Genomic DNA, 20,102 nt, shown 5'->3' with positions numbered 1-20,102 from the left:
CAGTTACACCAAATCCCTTTGGGTCTAACTTTTAGTGGGGAATTTAACAGCGTCATCACTGCGGGAGAGCCAAAGTTTTAATCAGTTTCCCTGATTTGGATGATCTTTCGTATGGTGGTAGCAAAGCAAATCAAAAGTCAGTATCGAAGTCAGATATCCAGGCCAAAGCTTCCTATCTTGTAGGCTGCCTGTGAACTTCCACTGAGTGCGGTGCTCAATGATGTGCTCCAGGGTCTGATTAGAAGTTCCACAATCGCATGATGGGGATGCTTTAATCTTCCATCTATGAAGAAGGTGGCAGCATCGACCATGACCAGTTCTGAGGCGGTTGATGGTTGTCCATTGTTTGGGAGGAAGGTTTGATCCTTCAGGTTGTACTGTGGGGTCCTTTAAAAGGAATTCATTCACTATGTCACAGTTCGTCCAAGCATTTCGTCATCAAGGCTCAGGGGAGAACGTTGAAGGGCTTCAGCGACGGTCCAAAACTGCCTCCTGGATTTGAGACGGGTTGGTGGTAGGTTGTTCAAGGCGGCCTGGATCGGCATGTCTTTGCTGGTGTAGCGGTTGTATTCTCTGGAGACTGCATATTCGCGGTGTAGGTGTGGTGGTGCGATGTTTGCAAGCACGGGCAGCCAAGGTGTTGGTGTCGATAAAAATGTACCGGTGATCATTCTCAGTAGAATTCAGCTGGACATCAATGGATTTGACATGTGGACTTGATAGCTATGCCAGAGAGCAGTACTCCACTGTAGACTACACCAGGGCGAGTGCTGCCGTACAGAGGGTTTGAGCGTCTGCTCCCCATGTGGATCCGGTGAGTTTCTGGGTTAAGTTGACTACTCTTTATTTTCTTCACAAGGTTCTGGGGATGCTACCTATACGACAGGGTGCAATCAAGCATGACTCCTAAATAGATGAGGTTTTTTAGCATGGTTTAGCTGCAAAAGGAGACTTGGAGCTCAGTTTGCTTGATGGGTGTTGAGGTGGATTGTCGAGGTGGCGGATTTTACGGGTTTGGCCAAAGTCGCCATCGGCAGAAGTAGGCCTCCATCCTCTCACTGATCAGGGTCTCCTCGTATATGAACTTGCGGGACTCTTAGGCAGATTTCGGTGATTACACAGATTGCAGGCTCTAAGGTTTGGTGGTGCACAGCACAGCTTGTTTCAGAGCTGTCATTGACAGACTGCAACTTCAGGATTTCTGCTTCCGTCTGCGCTAAATCCTGACATTGCGGTCAGTTTCAAAGGTGGAATGATGGCGAACACTGCCAGTTCGCCATCATCTTGACCGCAAATTCCGGCCCGTTAACTGTTTCTCTGCACAGATGCTACCTGATCTGGAGTGTATTTCCATCATTCTCTGTTATTTCAGATTTCCAGCATCGGCAGTATTTTGAATTTGTCCTGCTGACCACTCATGATTAAATGTTACTAGTCCAAATCTAGTACCCTTGCCTAGCATTGTCTGCTTGGGGCAGAATAACTTGGCAACAGTTTGTTCTCCCTTTAGTGTACCTTGAGCTGCCATGTGTATTTTAATTTTTAATTCATCTTTTGGATGAGACATAAAACCGAGGTCCCGTCGCCTCTCTCAAGTAGACGTAAATGATCCCATGGCACTATTTCAAAGAAGAGCAGGGCAGTTATCCCCGGTGTCCTGGCCAATATTTATTCCTCAATCAACATAACAAAAAAAAAATTATCTGCTGATTATCACATTGCTGTTTGTGGGAGCTTGCTGAGCGCAAATTGGCTGCCGTGTTTCCTACATTACAACAGTGACTGCACTCCAAAAAGTACTTCATTGGCTGTAAATAGCTTTGGGGTGTCGGGTGGTCGCGAAAGGCGCTACATAACTATAATGGCTTTCTTTAATGATCCCAGTTCATAGAAAATTTTGTCCAATATTCAGGTATGTAACAATTACCACCATTTTTCTGACACCCAGTATTGGATGAGCAGAAATTTCCTCCAATTAAATATTGGGGAGGCCAAAGCCATTGTCTTAGGACCCTGCCATAAAGTCTGTTCCCTAGCCACTGACTCCATTTCTTTCATTGGGCACTGTCTCATGCTGAACCAGACTGTTCATAAACTTGGCTTCCTAGTTGACCCTGAGTTGAGCTTCTGCCTCCATATTCTCTCAATCATCAAGACCGCCTACTTCCACCTCTGTAACATTGCCCGTCTCTGCCCCTGCTGCTGAAACCCTTTGTTACCTCTAGGCTCGACTATGCCAATGTTTTCCTGGCTGGTCCCCCACCTTGCATCCTCCACAAATTTGAGCTTGTCCAAAACTCTGCTGCCCGTATCCTAACTCGCACCAAGTCTGGTTCAGCCATCTTCCCTGTGCTCACTGACCTACATAGGCTTCTGATTTGGCAACACCTCAATTTTTAAAATTCTCATCCTTGTCTTCTGATCCTTTGTAGAATTTGCAAAATTGAACATTGTCCTATAAGGGTCTATTGGCGGAAAAGGCCTTAATTTTAAAGACTGTTTAAAAGAAGCCCAGAAAAAGGGGCACACAAAATGGCCGCCAGACCCCGTGACCAGCTTTTGGGACACTTTAAAATGCTTCCTGCAGTCCCCAGACAGCTTTTGTGGATTCAGCCCACTGTAGGTTCTGGAAGGCAGTTTCACAGAAAACGAAACCAGACAGAGCCCCATACATATAGATTGGATGCAGATCCGATCAGATCAGCCTGTAGATAAAGGCCATCTAAATGTTTACCCAGACAAAGGGGAACAGATTCAAGTTCGAAGAGGGACATTAAAGACAATACAGGGTCGTTCCACACCAGAGATGGCAGTTACCGGCCGTCCCGAAGATACTTTAAAAACAAAGACTACCCCGCTGTGCTACATTATACCCTGATCCCTCACACTGTACCCTGCTCTCTCACATTGTACCCTGGTCTCTCGCACTGTACCGTGGACCCTCACACTGTCACCTGGTCCCTCACACTGTCCCCTGGTCCCTCACAGTATACTGTGATCTCTAACTGTTATGTCTCACGGGGTTTTATACCCTGATCTTTATAACAATTAACTGAACACCACCCTGGAGTCTTTCTTTAATGGCCATTTTATTACAATGTGCTTCTTCACTCAATGCACTACATTTCCCATAGTGCATTGCAAATCACAACTACGGTATCCCATGTGGGGACATTTCTAACATTCAAATACACAACATATTCCTCCCCCTTAAAATAGAATGTCCACAAAACAGAATAACTGAAAATGACTATAACTTTGGAAGAGAGGGTAGACTACCTCTACATTCCACTAACCCTGGGGATTATTCTGCCCCATGCACACAGGTTAGCACTAACTGTAAATAAGGCGCTCTGGAGGCTGCCTTTCTCTTTGGGGGTAACGCCTAGTCTCAGGAGCAGGCTCTGGCTGGCTCTCCCGTGACCCTGCAGATGTGGCTTCCTCCCTCGATGGCACAAGAGTGGATGGTGCCACCGTCTCAGGGTTGGACGACCGGTCCCTGCTGGAGCCCCCAGCAGGTCCTTGATCCTCTGTTTCTTGGGTTACCTGTGGCGACTGTCTTGGCAGTAACTGGTCTACATGCCGTCTCCATGTTCGGTCATCTCTGGTGCGGACTCGGTATGAAATGGGGCCCGTCTTTTGAATGACCGTAGCCGGGACCCACCGCTCCGGGGTGGTGTAGTTACGCGCGAGGACATTGCCCCCCACCACAAAGTGTCGTTCAACGCGCGTTTCAGCGTTCTGACAAATCTCTCCGCCAATCCATTCGTGGATGGATGATAAGGCGCGGAGAACGTGTGCTGGATTCCATTGCTCTTGAGGAACTCCTCCATCTCCTGGGATGTGAACTGTGTTCCATTGTCGGTTACGATCTGCTCCGGCAGACCAAATCGCCCAAACATCTCTCTGAGTCTCGATGGTTTTCTCCGCAGTGGTAGTGGACATCACTGCAACCTCTGGCCATTTGGAATGGGAGTCCACCGCGACCGGGAACATCGCTCCTTCCACTGGTCCCGTGAAATCCAGATGGATCCGTTGCCACGGTGTCGCTGGCCATGGATGCAGTGGCGTATCCCTGGTTGTCTCACATGATGGGCATGATTTCGCTTCAACTTCAATTTCATGATCCAGACCGGGCCACCAGAAGTAGCTTCGTGCCAGCTCCTTCATCTGGACAATACCACAATGTCCTGAGTGTAGCTCGTTGAGGACATGTTTCCGCAGCTTTGGTGGTATGATCACTCGCATGCCCCAAAGGAGGCATCCTGACGTGACAGACAACTCCTTCCCTCTCGACAGGTAAGGTAGGAGCTCAGGTGGTGCATCTGATACCCGTGATCCGTCTCCTCGCATTACCCGATCCAGCACCTTGGATAGCGTAGGGTCCACTCTGGTCTCTTTCTTGACCTGCCGGGCCGTGACAGGGGCATTGCTCACCATGTCAAAGTAGAAAATCTTCTGCTCACAGCCTTCAGAGGGCACAGGCAGCGGAAGTCTTGACAATCCGTCCGCATTGCCATGTGCTGCTGACCTCCAGTATTTGATGTTGTAATTGTGAGCGCTTAACATCAGCACCCAGCGCTGCATCCTGCCCGCTGCCAGGGAGGGTATTCCTGTGTGTGGACCAAAGATCAATGTCAGAGGACGATGATCCGTCAGCAAGGTGAATTTCCTTCTGAACAAGTAGTGATGGAACTTTTTGATTCCAAAGATGATGCCCAAAGCCTCTTTTTTGACCGGGTATTTCAGCTCCGCCTTGCTCAGGGACCTTGACGCGAATGCAATTGGCTTCTCTTCGCCTGAGGGAAAGATGTGGGACACGACCGCACCGACGCCATAAGGCGACGCGTCACAGGCCAGCTGAATCTGCAACGACGGGTCAAAGTGCGTCAACACTCTGGGGTCAGTCAAAGCTGCTTTGGCTTTCTTGAATGCAGCTTCGCACTCCTTCGTCCATGCCCAGGCCTTGCCCTGACACAGCAACTCATGTAATGGCTTCAACAGTGATGCCAGCTGTGGAATAAACTTTCCGTAATAGTTCAGGAGACTTAAGAATGACCGCAGCTGGCCGACATTTGTAGGTGCAGGAGCATCGGCAATGGCTTTCACTTTCGACGGTGCTGTGTGTAGGCCGTCCGCGTCGATGACATGGCCTAAGTACTCCACTGATGGCTTGAAAAATTCGCATTTGTCCTTGCGAACGCGTAAGCCATGTTCTTCAAGTCTTCCCAGTGTCTTCGCCAGGTTCTGCAGATGCTCGTTGTCGTCCTTTCCTGTGACAAGGATATCGTCGAGATAACGTACCCCTGGAATGCCGCTGAAACAAAGCTGGTGCTGACGTTATACCAAAGGGTAGGCGGCAGTACCTATAGAGGCCCTTGTGGGTGGTGATGGTGAGGTGCTTCTGTGAGTCCTCTTCTACATGCATCTGCAAGTAGGCTTGGCATAGATCAATCTTGCTAAACTTCTGACCACCTGCTAGACCTGCGAAAAGATCTTCAATGATGGGGAGGGGGTACTGTTCAGCTGAGAGCACCGGATTCACTGTTACTTTGAAATCGCCACATAAGCGAACCGTGCCATCTCTCTTCATCACTGGTACCATGGGCGTGGCCCACTCACTGTGCGAAACCGGCACCAGGACCCCTATCTTGACCAGGCGCTCCAGGTCAGCCTCCACCTTTGGTCTGAGGGCGTAGGGAACGTTCCTGACCTTCAGGAATCGTGGCTGGCTCTCAGGCTTCACCTTGAGTTTGACCGTAATCCCTTTCATGCTCCCCAATTCTCCGTCGAAGACAGCTGTATGCTTTGTCAACACTGCCGCTAGCCCCGCCTCTTCGACTGACACCGCATTCACTTTTTCCCAATCCAGATGGATTTTCTCCAGCCATGGCCTGCCCATCAGGGATGGATAGTCACCCTTGACCACGTAAACTGGCAGCATCACGGTTTGTCCATGAAGCTCCACCTTGACTTACGTCTTACCCAGCATGGGGACTGTTTCCCCAGTGTAGGTCTATAAGATGAGCTTGGCCAGCGTCAATGATAGGTGGTTCAGTTTTTCTTTGAATAGCTTCTCTGAGATCAAGGAGACAGCGGCCCCTGTATCCAGCTCCATTTTGACTGGTATTCCCTCTAGTAGTGGAGTGACTCTATAGCCTGATGAGCCTCCATTCACTGTTAACACATGGAGATTCCTCTCCCCATCAGAGTCTGTATTCTGCCCTTGCAGCGCGTTCCTATGCAGAGCTAGACAGGTAGCTAACAACTTGATATTTTCCCATAAAAATCACAAGGCTTGACTTTTCTTGTAAAACTTTACTGAAAGATTCTTATTGTGAAACTGAAATACAACACAGAAATGGAAGCACACATTAGTATACAAGCACATAACTGATATGCATACACAAATTTAGGTACACCTGAGCAACACAGTACATTTGGCATGTAACTTACCAAACACATGGAAACACAGCTTACTGTGAATATACATTTAGCAAACTGGAAGGCATTCTCTTTAAATTAGCCCTGTACATAGTGCATCAAAATACAGCTACAAGTTAACCAGCTAGACAGAGAGTGAGCACTTCACGGCCAGCTGTGTAAGTTTGCTTACAGAGAAAAGTTACAAACTAAACATTTTCTGCAAAATATAGTGTACACTAATCATCTATAACATTCTCAAGTACTTACAGACAAATAGTATCCAAGGCTCAAGCGTGGCAACAATATAACTTCCCAGACCATGTGTGGCTGTAGGTCTGTGATATACAGTAGTTTACTTTACTGCACTTATTGTGCTTTACTGCACTTTACTGCGCTTTTGCTGCAGTTGCTAGGTACCAAATATCCACTAGGTGGCGGCACACAATGGGAATCGACCCAAATTACTCAAACCCCTGAATTAACTGGAAAACTAACATAAATTCCTAAAGAAAGACAGCACAGTCTGTGTCACTGTCTTCCTGTTCTTGTTTCACCAAGTGTAGGTTTTTCTTTTTAGAATGCCAGTTAGGTGTGGTTCTTTGTTTGTTTTTGTGTGTCTCTGTGTAGGATTGTTTGCTTTGCCCTTTATACACACGTTCAATGTGTCCTTTCTTTTCACATTTCCGACAGGTCAGGTCTTTGCACCAGCAGTCAGATGGCTGATGACCTGACCTCCCACATCTGTAGCACTCTCTGGCGCCCCTTGCATGTTTATCCGGTGTAGCTGCTATCCTGTGCACTCTCATAGCAGCCCCCAACAGCTGTGCATCTTTAGCTGCTAACTCCATAGACAGCGAGCTCCACTGCTGAATTAAGTGTCAGTTTGTCAGTCATGAGCAAGCGCTTCTGTGTTGCTTCACATCTTAATCTACACACAAACCTATTACGGACAGTGTCATTTAGAGTTTCACCGAACTCAATGCTCAGTTAGCTTCTTTAGCACTGCAACATATTCGGCTATGGACTCACCCTCCCCTTGGTTTTGTGTGTGAAACCTGAACCTCTCGGCAATCAGCAGCGGCTTGGGTGCGAAATGTGTTTCCAAAACTTCCACAATCTGATCATATGTCTTAGCACCGGGCTTATCCGGGTGCATCAAACTCCGTAACAAGCCAAATGTTTTTGTGCCGATCAGACTGAGGAACGTTGCCACTTTCATGTCATCTTTAATGCCATTTGCAGTCACGAAAAATCCGAAACGCTCTGTATAAGCACTCCATTGCTCCGCCGTTAAATCAAATGGTCCAAAGGCTCCGGTTAGCATCGCCATTTTTTAAAATTATTTTTTTATTTTTTTTATTTTATATATTTTTTTGTTACCAGTCCTTATCACAGTCCTTTTTCTCCACTTTGTTTCACTGTATCGTTACTCTCCCCTTATTTGTGTAACACACGAACCGCCACCTTTACGAGGTGATTGGCACGCCCACAGTTTAGGGCTGATGCATTCAGAAAAGACAGGAACTTCTTACTTTAAACATCGCCGATTCCTGTGCAAAGTGACTTACTTTAAACATCGCCGATTCCAGCGCAAAGTGATGCGCAAGTCCTTCGTCCTTGTCGCCAATTTTATTATGTCTCACGGGGTTTTATACCCTGATCTTTATAACAATTAAAGAAAGACTCCAGGGTGGAGTGTTTAGGTAATGGCCATTTTATTATAATGTGCTTCTTCACTCAATGCACTACATTTCCCACAGTGCATTGCAAATCACAACTACGGTATCCCATGTGGGGACATTTCTAACACATTCAAATACACAACACTAACACTTTACGCTCGTCCCTCACATTATACCCTGATTCCTCACATTACACCCCGATCCCTCACTTAATACCCCGATCCCTCACAATATTCCCGGATCCCTCACACTGTACCCTGATCCCTCATATTGTACCCTGGTCCCTCATACTGTACCCTGGTCCCTCATACTGTACCCTGGTCCCTCACACTGGACCCTGGTCCCTCACACTGTATCCTGGTGCCTCACACTGTATCCTGGTGCCTCACACTGGACCCCGGTCCCTCACACTTGTCCCCTGGTCGCTCACACTGTCCCCTGGTCGCTCACACTGTCCCCTGGTCGCTCACACTGTCCCCTGGTCACTCACACTGGGCCCTGGGCCCTCGCACTGTCCCCTGGTCCCTCACACTGTCCCCTGGTCCCTCACTGCATACCCTGATCTCTAACACTTTACGCTCGTCCCCCACAATATACCCTGATCCCTCACACTATACCCTGATCCCTCACACTACCCTGATCCCTCACACTGTACTCTGCTCCCTCACACTGTACCCTGGTCCCTCTCAAAGTATCCTGGTCCATCACACTGTATCCTGGTCCATCACACTGTCCCCTGGTCACTCACACTGTCCCCTGGTCGCTCACACTGTCCCCTGGTCGCTCACACTGTCCCCTGGTCGCTCACACTGTCCCCTGGTCGCTCACACTGTATCCTGGCCGCTCACACTGTATCCTGGCCGCTCACACTGGACCCTGGTCCCTCACACTGGACCCTGGTCCCTCACACTGGAACCTGGTCCCTCACACTGTACCCTGGTCGCTCACAATGTATTCTGGTCGCTCACACTGTACTCTGGTCGCTCACACTGTATCCTGGTCGCTCAAACTGCACCCTGGTCGCTCAAACTGGACCCTGGTCCCTCACACTGGACCCTGGTCCCTCTCACTGTACCGTGGACCCTCACACTGTATGCTGGACTCTCACACTTTACGCTGGTCCCTCACACAATCCCCTAGTCCCTCACACTGTCCCCTGGTACCTCACACTGTCCCCTGGTCCCTCACACTGTCCCTTGGCCCCTCACACTGTACCCTGATCCCTCACACTGTATCCTGTTCGCTCACAATGTATCCTGGTCGCTCACACAGTACCCTGGTCGCTCACACTGTACCCTGGTCGCTCACACTCTATACTGGTCGCTCACACTGTATCCTGGTCGCTCACACTGTCCACTGGTCTCTCACACTGTCCACTGGTCTCTCACACTGTCCCCTGGTTGCTCACACTGTCCCCTGGTTGCTCACTCACACTGTATCCTGGGTGCTCACACTGTATCCTGGGTGCTCACACTGTACCCTGGGCGCTCACACTGTATCCTGGTCACTCACTCTTTATCCTGGTCGCTCACTCTGTATTCTGGTCGCTCACACTGTACGCTGGCCGCTCACACTGTACGCTGGCCGCTCACACTGTATCCTGGCTGCTCACACTGTAACCTGGCCCTTCACACTGTCCGCTGGTCACTCACACTGTCCCCTGGTTGCTCACACTGTACCCTGGTCGCTCACACTGTAACCTGCTCTCTCACACTGTACCCTGGCCCATCACATTGTAACCTGGTCTCTCTCACTGCGCCCTGGTCCCACACGCTCTATCCTGGTCGCTCACACTGGGTCGTGGTCGCTCACACAGTATCCTGGTCGCGCTCACTGCACCCTGCTCCCTCACACTGGACCCTGGTCCCTCACACTGGACACTGGTCTGTCACACTGGACCCGGGTCCCTCCCACTGGAACCTAGACCCTCACAATGGACCCTGGTCCCTCACGCTGGACCCTGGTGCCTCACGCTGGACCCTGGTGCCTCACGCTGGACACTGGTGCCTCACACTGGACCCGGGTCCCTCACACTGTATCCTGATCGCTCACACTGTATCCTTTTCACTCACACTGTATTCTGGTCGCTCACACAGTATCCTGGTCGCTCACGCTGGACCCTGGTCCCTCACGCTGGACCCTGGTCCCTCACGCTGGACCCTGGTCCCTCACGCTGTCCCCTGGTCGCTCACGCTGTCCCCTGGTCGCTCACGCTGTCCCCTGGTCGCTCACGCTGTCCCCTGGTCGCTCACACTGTATCCTGGTCGCTCACACTGTCCGCTGGTCCCTCACACTGTCCCCTGGTTGCTCACACTGTCCCCTGGTCCTCACACTGTATCCTGGGTGCTCACACTGTATCCTGGGTGCTCACACTGTACCCTGGGCGCTCACACTGTACCCTGGTCGCTCACACTGTACCCTGATCCCTCACACTACCCTGATCCCTCACACTGTATTCTGCTCTCTCACACTGTACCCTGGTCCCTCTCAAAGTATCCTGGTCCATCACACTGTATCCTGGTCCATCACACTGTCCCCTGGTCGCTCACACTGTCCCCTGGTCGCTCACGCTGTCCCCTGGTCGCTCACGCTGTCCCCTGGTCGCTCACGCTGTCTCCTGGCCGCTCAAGCTGTATCCTGGCCGCTCACACTGGACCCTGGTCCCTCACAATGGATCCTGATCCCTCACACTGGATCCTGGTCCCTAACACTGGACCCTGGTCCCTCACACTGGAAGCTGGTCCCTCACACTGGACCCTGGTCCCTAACACTGGACCCTGGTCCCTAACACTGGACCCTGGTCCCTCACACTGGAACCTGGTCCCTCACACTGTACCCTGGTCGCTCACACTGTATCCTGGTCGCTCACACTGTATCCTGATCGCTCACAATGTATCCTGGTCGCTCACATTGTATCCTGGTCGCTCACACTGTATCCTGGTCGCTCAAACTGCACCCTGGTCGCTCAAACTGGACCCTGGTCCCTCACACTGGACCCTGGCCCCTCACACTGTACCGTGGACCCTCACACTGTATGCTGGACTCTCACACTTTACGCTGGTCCCTCACACAATCCCCTAGTCCCTCACACTGTCCCCTGGTACCTCACACTGTCCCCTGGTCCCTCACACTGTCCCTTGGCCCCTCACACTGTACCCTGATCCCTCACGCTGTAACCTGGTCGCTCACGCTGTAACCTGGTCGCTCACACTGTATCCTGGTCGCTCACACTGTACCCTGGTCGCTCACACTGTACCCTGGTCGCTCACACTGTACCCTGGTCGCTCACACTGTACCCGGGTCACTCACACTCTATCCTGGTAGCTCACACTGTATCCTGGTCGCTCACACAGTATCCTGGTCCTTCACACTGTACACTGGCCGCTCACACTGTACGCTGGCCGCTCACATTGTATCCTGGCCGCTCACACTGTAACCTGGTCCTTCACACTCTCCGCTGGTCACTCACACTGTCCCCTGGTTGCTCACACTGTCCCCTGGTCCTCACACTGTATCCTGGGTGTTCACACTGTACCCTGTGCGCTCACACTGTACCCTGGTCGCTCACACTGTAACCTGCTCTCTGTCACTGTACCCTGGCCCATCACATTGTAACCTGGTCTCTCTTACTGCGCCCTGGTCCCACACGCTCTATCCTGGTCACTCACATTGTATCCTGGTCGCTCACACTGTGTCGTGGTCGCTCACACTGTATCCTGGTCGCTCACACTGCACCCTGCTCCCTCACACTGGACCCTGGTCCCTCACACTGGACCCTGGTCCCTCACACTGGACACTGGTCTCTCACACTGCACCCGGGTCCCTCCCACTGGAACCTAGTCCCTCACACTGGACCCTGGTCCCTCACACTGGACCCTGGTCCCTCACGCTGGACCCTGGTGCCTCACGCTGGACCCTGGTGCCTCACGCTGGAACCTGGTGCCTCACGCTGGACACTGGTGCCTCACGCTGGACCCTGGTCCCTCACGCTGGACCCTGGTCCCTCACGCTGGACCCTGGTCCCTCACACTGGACCCTGGTCCCTCACACTGTATCCTGATCGCTCACACTGTATCCTTTTCACTCACACTGTATTCTGGTCGCTCACGCATTATCCTGGTCGCTCACGCTGGACCCTGGTCCCTCACGCTGGACCCTGGTCCCTCACGCTGGACCCTGGTCCCTCACGCTGGACCCTGGTCCCTCACGCTGGACCCTGGACCTTCACGCTGGACCCTCACGCTGGACCCTGGTCCCTCACGCTGGACCCTGGTCCCTCACACTGGAACCTGGTCGCTCGCACTGTCCCCTGGTCCCTCGCACTGTCCCCTGGTCCCTCACACTGTCCCCTGGTCCCTCACTGCATACCCTGATCTCTAACACTTTACGCTCATCCCCCACAATATACCCTGATCCCTCACACTGTACCCTGATCCCTCACACTACCCTAATCCCTCACACTGTACTCTGCTCTCTCACACTGTATCCTGGTCCATCACACTGTACCCTGGTCGCTCACACTGTACCTTGGTCGCTCACACTGTATCCTGCTCGCTCACACTGCATCCTGGTCGCTCACACTGTATCCTGGTCGCTCACACTGTATCCTCGTCACTCACACTGTATTCTGGTTATTCACACTGTCCCCTGGTCGCTCGCACTGTCCCCTGGTCGCTCACACTGTCCCCTGGTCGCTCACACTGTCCCCTGGTCGCTCACACTATCCCCTGGTCGCTCACACTGTATCCTGGCCGCTCACACTGTATCCTGGCCGCTGACACTGTATCCTGGTCGCTCTCACTGTATCCTGGTCGCGTACACTGTATCCTGGTCATTTACACTAGACCCTGATCCCTCACACTGTACCCTGGTCCCTCACACTGGACCCTGGTCCCTCACACTGGACACTGGTCTCTCACACTGCACCCGGGTCCCTCCCACTGGAACCTAGTCCCTCACACTGGACCCTGGTCCCTCACACTGGACCCTGGTCCCTCACACTGGACCCTGGTGCCTCACGCTGGACACTGGTGCCTCACGCTGGACACTGGTGCCTCACGCTGGACCCTGGTCCCTCACGCTGGACACTGGTCCCTCACACTGGACCCTGGTCCCTCACACTGTATCCTGGTCGCTCACACTGTATCCTGGTCGCTCAAACTGCACGCTGTTCACTCAAACTGGACCCTGGTCCCTCAAACTGGACCCTGGTGCCTCACACTGGACCCTGATCCCTCACACTGGACCCTGGTCCCTCACACTGTATCCTGATCGCTCACACTGTATCCTGGTCGCTCACACTGTATCCTTTTCACTCACACTGTATTCTTGTCGCTCACACAGTATCCTGGTCGCTCACACTGCACCCTGGTCCCTCAAACTGGGCCCTGGTCCCTCACACTGGGCCCTGGTCCCTCACACTGGACCCTGGTCCCTCGCAATGGATCCTGGTCCCTCTCACTGTCCCCTGGTCCCTCACACTGTACCCTGGTCACTCACGGGTGGCATAGTGGTTAGCACTGTTGCCTCACAGCGCCAGGGACCCGGGTTCGAATCCCGCCTCGGGTGACTGTCTGTGTGGAGTTTGCACATTCTCCCCGTGTTTGCGTGGGTTTCCTCCGGGTGCTCCGGTTTCCTCCCACAGTCCAAAGATGTGCGGGTTAGGTTGATTGGCTATGATAAATTGACCCTTAGTGTTAGGGGGATTAAATACATGGGGTTATGGGGATAGGGTGGGATATGTGTTGGTGTAGGGGTTACGGGGATCGGGTGGGATATGTGTCGGTGCAGGCTCGATGGGCCGAAATGGCCTCTATCTGCATTGTGGGGTTTCTGTGATTTCACGCTGTACCCTGGTCTCTCACGCTGTACCTTGGTCTCTCACGCTGTACCTTGGTCACTCACGCTGTACCCTGATCGCTCACGCTGTACCCTGCTCACTCACACTGTACCCTGCTCTCTCGCACTGTACCCTGATCCCTCACGCTGCACCCTGATCCCTCACACTGTACCCTGGTCGCTCACACTGTAACCTGGTCACTCACACTGGAGCCTAGTTGCTCACACTGTACCCTGCTCCCTCTCACGGTACCCTGGTCGCTCACACTGTACCCTGCTCTCTCGCACTGTACCCTGATCCCTCACGCTGCACCCTGATCCCTCACACTGTACCCTGATCCCTCACACTGTAACCTGGTCCCTCACACTGTATCTTGGTCGCTCACACTGTATCTTGGTCGCTCACACTGTATCCTGTTCGCTCACACTGTATCCTGGTCGCTCACACTGTATCCTGGTCGCTCACACTGTATCCTGGTCGCTCACACTGTATCCTGGTCGCTCACACTGGACCCTGGTCCCTCACACTGGACCCTGGTCCCTCACATTGGAACCTGGTCCCTCAAACTGGACCCTGGTCCCTCACACTGGACCCTGGTCCCTCACACTGGACCCGGGTCCCTCACACTGGACCCTGGTACCTCACAATGTATCCTGGTCCCTCACATCGTATCCTGGTCGCTCACACTGTATCCTGGTCGCTCACACTGCACCCTGGTCGCTCAAACAGGGCCCTGGTCCATCAAAATGGACCCTGGTGCCTCACACTGGACCCTGGTGCCTCACACTGGTCCCTGGCCCCTCACACTGTACCCTGGTCGCTCACACTGGATCCTGGTCGCTCACACTGTAACCTGGTCGCTCACACCGGACCCTGTTCCCACACACTGGACCCTGGTCCCTCACACTGGACCCTGGTCGCTCACACTGTACCCTGGTCGCTCACACTGGACCCTGGTCGCTCACACTGTTCCCTTGTCTCTCACACTGGACCCTGGTCGCACACACTGGACCCTGGTCCCACACATTGGATCCTGGTCGCTCACACTGTTCCCTGGGCTCTCACACTGTACCCTGGTCCCACACACTGGACCCTGGTCCCACACACTGGACCCTGGTCCCACACACTGGACCCTGGTCGCTCACACTGTATCCTGGTCCCACACACTGGACCCTGGTCCCTCACACTGGACCCTGGTCGCTCACACTGTTCCCTGGGCTCTCACCCTGTACCCTGGTCCCACACATTGGACCCTGGTCCCTCACACTGGACCCTGGTCCCTCACACTGGACCCTGGTCCCTCACACTGTTCCCTGGTCTCTCACACTGTACCCTGCTCCCACTCATTGGACCCTGGTCCCTCACACTGGACCCTGGCTGCTCACACTGGACCCTGGTCGCTCACACTGTTCCCTGGTCTCTCACAATGGACCCTAGTCCCACACATTGGACCCTGGTCCCTCACACTGGATCCTGGTCTCTCACGCTGTATCCTGGTCCCTCACACTGTATCATGGTCGCTCACACTGTATCCTGGTCTGGCACACTGTATCCTGGTCACTCACATTGTATCCTGGTCGCCCAGCCTGTATACTGGTCGCCCACACTGTATCCTGGTCGCCCACTGTGATGAAATATGCCATTCATCACTCATCTGTATTCTCTGTGTGATTGTGCCTGTGACTGTGGTTTAGTTTCAGTTTCATTTCCCTGACCTCAGTTCCGTTTCCTCACCTTGTATTGTATTGTGTGTAGGGCTCTGCCCATACCTGGCCCCTATGTAAGCAGGCTCTCCGTGCCTCACATCCAGCACTGCAGACCTCTGGATGGAAGACACCTCTCCACTGTGTGTTACCTTCTAAGTTAATAAAAGCCTTGTTTTGTTCCGCTAACATTGAGTCTCGGATTTATTGAGGCACATCAATTTTATTAACTTACTTTTCAACACAATGGATCAACTCTTGAAACCCGAACATTTGGATTTGGACCAGCATGCTTCGGACACATCGGCACGCTTCGGACACTGGTTTATGTGTATGGAATTCTTCCTGGACAATTCCGCAGCCGTCACAGGCGCTACGGACGCTGAAAGTATGAAACTTGGAATCCTGCAGAATTGGGTAAGCCACAGGGTTTCCCCCCTCATCCAAGATGCCAACACGTACCCGGCCGCCTGCGACATCTTAAAGGCGCATTACCAGCAGCCTACGAATGAGGTGTATGCTAGGCATCTGCTCGCTACTCGCGCACAGCGACCTGGGGAATCGCTGGATGAGTTCCTAGTCACCCTGAAAACGCTTGGCAAAGACTGCAAGTGCCAAGATGTAAAAGCCGCAGTGTACACTGACAAGCTTGTTCGCGATGCCTTCATCACAGGCCTCAGCTCCACTTACATCCGGCAGAGACTGCTGGAAAAAACGGGATTGGACCTGAAACACGCTGTGGACACAGCGCGATCCCTGGATGTGGCCCAGAGAAACTCGGACGCTTACTCTTCAGCCCACGCCGCCACGTGTGCACCAAGGGCGCCACCATCTTGGAAGGCATCTTCCCCGCCCGGCAGCCCGACACCATCGGGGCCCCGCTCTCCCCCCAGAAGCCCTACGACAGCCGCAATGCGTCGGCGACACAACTGCTACTTCTGCGGGCAGTCGAAGCACACCAGAAACCTGTGCCCAGCGAAAGGCACCACCTGCTTTAAGTGCGGTAAGAAGGGGCACTTCGGGAAGGTGTGCAGAGGGAACCCCACCGGAAAACCCGCCACCGCCGCATGTGCGCCGTGGGAGCGGCCATCTTGGACGCCATCTTGCCCGACCTCGTGGGGTCCGCCATCTTGTGAGCAGACAGCGTGGACGCCATCTTGTCTCGATCAGGGCCCTACAGTGGCATCGGTCACAGTGGACCAGACCAGGCCGCACCCGCTATCCAAATCAATGGTGGACATCGAGGTAAACGGGTGCGGGGTTAAATGTTTAATTGACAGTGGAAGCACGGAGAGTTTTATCCACCCTGAACTAGCACAACAACTCTCCCTAAAGGTGGTCCCTACGCGGGGTACCATCTCTATGGCTGATAAAACCCAGACATCGACCATTATGGGTTACTGCACGGTACAATTGTCCGTTAACGGAACTGTACACGATAATTTTAAAGTACTAATCATGAAGAATCTATGTGCAAGCGTAATCTTGGGCCTGGATTTCCAGTGCCACCACCAAAGCATCACGCTCAATTACGGTGGGTCCCAGCCGCCCCTCAGTGTGCGGTCTGGCTATCCTGAAGATAAAGCCGCCTTCACTATTCGCGAACCTTACCCCTAACTGCCGGCCAATAGCGACCAAAAGCAGGAGGTACAGCTGGGAGGACAGGCGGTTTATCGCGACCGAGGTAGACAGGCTCCTGAAGGAGCGCATTATTGAACGCAGCAACAGCCCGTGGCGCGCCCAAGTGGTGGTGGTAAGGGGTAGCGAGAAGAAACGGATGGTGATCGACTATAGCCAAACGATCAACAGGTACACCCAACTAGACGCCTACCCGCTACCCCGCATATCAGAAATGGTGAACCAAATCGCCCAATACCGGGTGTTCTCCACCATCGACCTCAAGTCAGCGTACCACCAGCTCCCTATCAGACCACAGGACCGCCCGTACACCGCCTTCGAGGCGAATGGACGCCTCTACCAATTCCTCAGAGTCCCCTTTGGGGTGACGAATGGGGTCTCGGTCTTCCAGAGGGAGATGGACCGCATGGTCGATGACCACCACTTGCAGGCAACCTTCCCCTACCTCGACAACGTCACCATCTGTGGTCACAACCAGCAGGATCACGACTCGAACCTCGAGAGGTTCCTGAAAATCGCACAAAAACTCAACCTCACTTACAACGAGGACAAGTGCGTTTACAACACCACGCGCCTCGGCATACTAGGCAGCGTGGTGGAGAATGGGGAAATCGGACCAGACCCCGACTGATTGAGCCCCCTACGGGAGCTGCCCCTGCCCAACACTCCCAAAGCCCTGAAAAGGTGCCTGGGGTTATTTTCTTATTATTCCCAATGGGTCCCCAACTACTCCGACAAAGCCCGCCTCCTCTTGAAAGCATCCTCTTTTCCGCTCTCTGCTGAGGCCCACGCCGCCTTCAAAAGCATTAAGCGGGATATTGAGCAGGCCACGCTACAGGCAGTGGACGAGAACACTCCCTTTCAAGTGGAAAGTGATGCGTCTGACTTTGCCTTGGCGTCCACCCTCAACCAGGCGGGGCGGCCCGTAGCTTTCTTCTCGAGGACCCTCCAAGAGCCCGAGATCAGACACTCCTCCGTGGAAAAGGAGGCCCAAGCCATCATGGAGGCAGTGCGCCACTGGCGCCACTACCTAGCTGGCAAACGCTTCACCCTACTTACCGACCAGCGGTCGGTAGCGTTTATGTTCAGTAATAAACAGAGGGGGAAGATTAAAAACGATAAGATTCTTAGGTGGTGGATCGAGCCCTCCACCTTCGATTATGACATCATTTACCGGCCAGGGGCCCTTAACGAATCCCCCGATGCCCTCTCACGAGGGATGTGTGCCAGCGCCACCGGGGATCGGCTACAGACCCTCCACAATGACCTCTGCGACCCAGGGGTCACGCGGCTGTTCCACTTCATAAAGTCCCGTAACTTACCCTACTCGATTGAGGAAGCTCGGTCTCTGACCAGGAACTGCCGCACTTGCGTTGAGTGCAAGCCTCGGTTCTACCGCCCAGATAGAGCCCACTTAATCAAAGCTACACGGCCCTTTGAGCGGCTCAGCTTAGACTTCAAGGGCCCCCTCCCGTCCGTCGACCGCAATGTTTACTTCCTGAACATTGTGGACGAATACTCCCAGTTCCCATTCGCCTTCCCCTGCCCAGACATGACCAGCGCCACGGTCATTAAATGCCTCAACAGCCTGTTCTGCCTGTTCGGTATGCCGAGCTACATCCATATGGATAGGGGGGCGTCCTTCATGAGTGAAGAGCTACGCCAGTACATGCTGTCCAGGGGGATCGCTACGAGCCATACCACCAGCTACAACCCCCGGGGTAACGGTCAAGTGGAGCGAGAGAACGGGACAGTATGGAAAGCAGTCACTCTAGCTCTAAGGACCAAGGGCCTCCCTATCTCCCGCTGGCAGGAAGTCCTCTCAGATGTGCTCCATTCGATACGGTCGCTATTTTGTACTGCCACTAATGCCACGCCTCATGAACGAATGTTTGTCTTTCCCCGGAAATCCACCTCAGGCGTATCCATGCCGTCATGGCTCTCCACCCCAGGTCCGGTATTCGTGCGAAGGCATGTGAGGGGCCACAAGACGGACCCTCTCGTGGAGTCAGTGCACCTACTCCACGCCAACCCCCAATACGCGTATGTCCGGCACGCCGACAGAAGGGAGGACACCGTGTCCATAAAAGACGTCGCCCCAGCCGGTAACGACAACAACCACGACAACAGCAGCAACAACGATCACAGCAACTCTTACCCACCCACTACTCTTTCATCACCCCCGGAAGAACATCGACCAATGGTACCCCCACCAACTACCCCTTCAACAACCCTGGCGGCGCCCCCGGCAGAGACCCAGGAGGCCACCGGGGACACCCAGCCGACACCCGCGGCACCACAACAGCCACGTCGGTCACAGAGGACTATCAAACCCCCGAACAGACTAAATCTATAGAAGGGGTGAATGTGATGAAATATGCCATTCATCACTCATCTGTATTCTCTGTGTGATTGTGCCTGTGACTGTGGTTTAGTTTCAGTTTCATTTCCCTTACCTCAGTTCCGTTTCCTCACCTTGTATTGTATTGTGTGTAGGGCTCCGCCCAAACCTGGCCCCTATGTAAGCAGGCTCAGCGTGGCTCACATCCAGTACTGCAGACCTCTGGATGGAAGAAACCTCTCCACTGTGTGTTACCTTCTAAGTTAATAAAAGCCTTGTTTTGTTCCGCTAACATTGAGTCTCGGATTTATTGAGGCACATCACCCACACTGTATCCTGGTCACCCACACTGTATCCGGGTCACCCACACTGTATCCTGGTCGCTCACACTGTATCCTGGTCGCTCAGCCTGTATCCTGGTCACTCAGCCTGTATCCTGGTCGCTCACACTGTATCCTGGTCGCCCACACTGT

At 53.2% G+C, this 20,102-nt stretch overlaps 1 protein-coding gene across 4 annotated transcripts in view; it reads right to left on the bottom strand.

Annotated features, from left to right (window-relative positions):
* Window positions 1–20,102, bottom strand: part of LOC147115098 (ras-related protein Ral-A) — a 520,495-nt gene that overhangs the window by 363,384 nt on the left and 137,009 nt on the right. The window lies entirely within an intron of this gene.

Source organism: Somniosus microcephalus, chromosome 7 (genome assembly GCF_052327205.1).
Source record: "Somniosus microcephalus isolate GS21.2 chromosome 7, FLI_Smic_1.0, whole genome shotgun sequence".
Classification (NCBI taxonomy): domain Eukaryota; kingdom Metazoa; phylum Chordata; class Chondrichthyes; order Squaliformes; family Somniosidae; genus Somniosus; species Somniosus microcephalus.
This window is presented reverse-complemented; position numbering and strand designations above follow the sequence as displayed.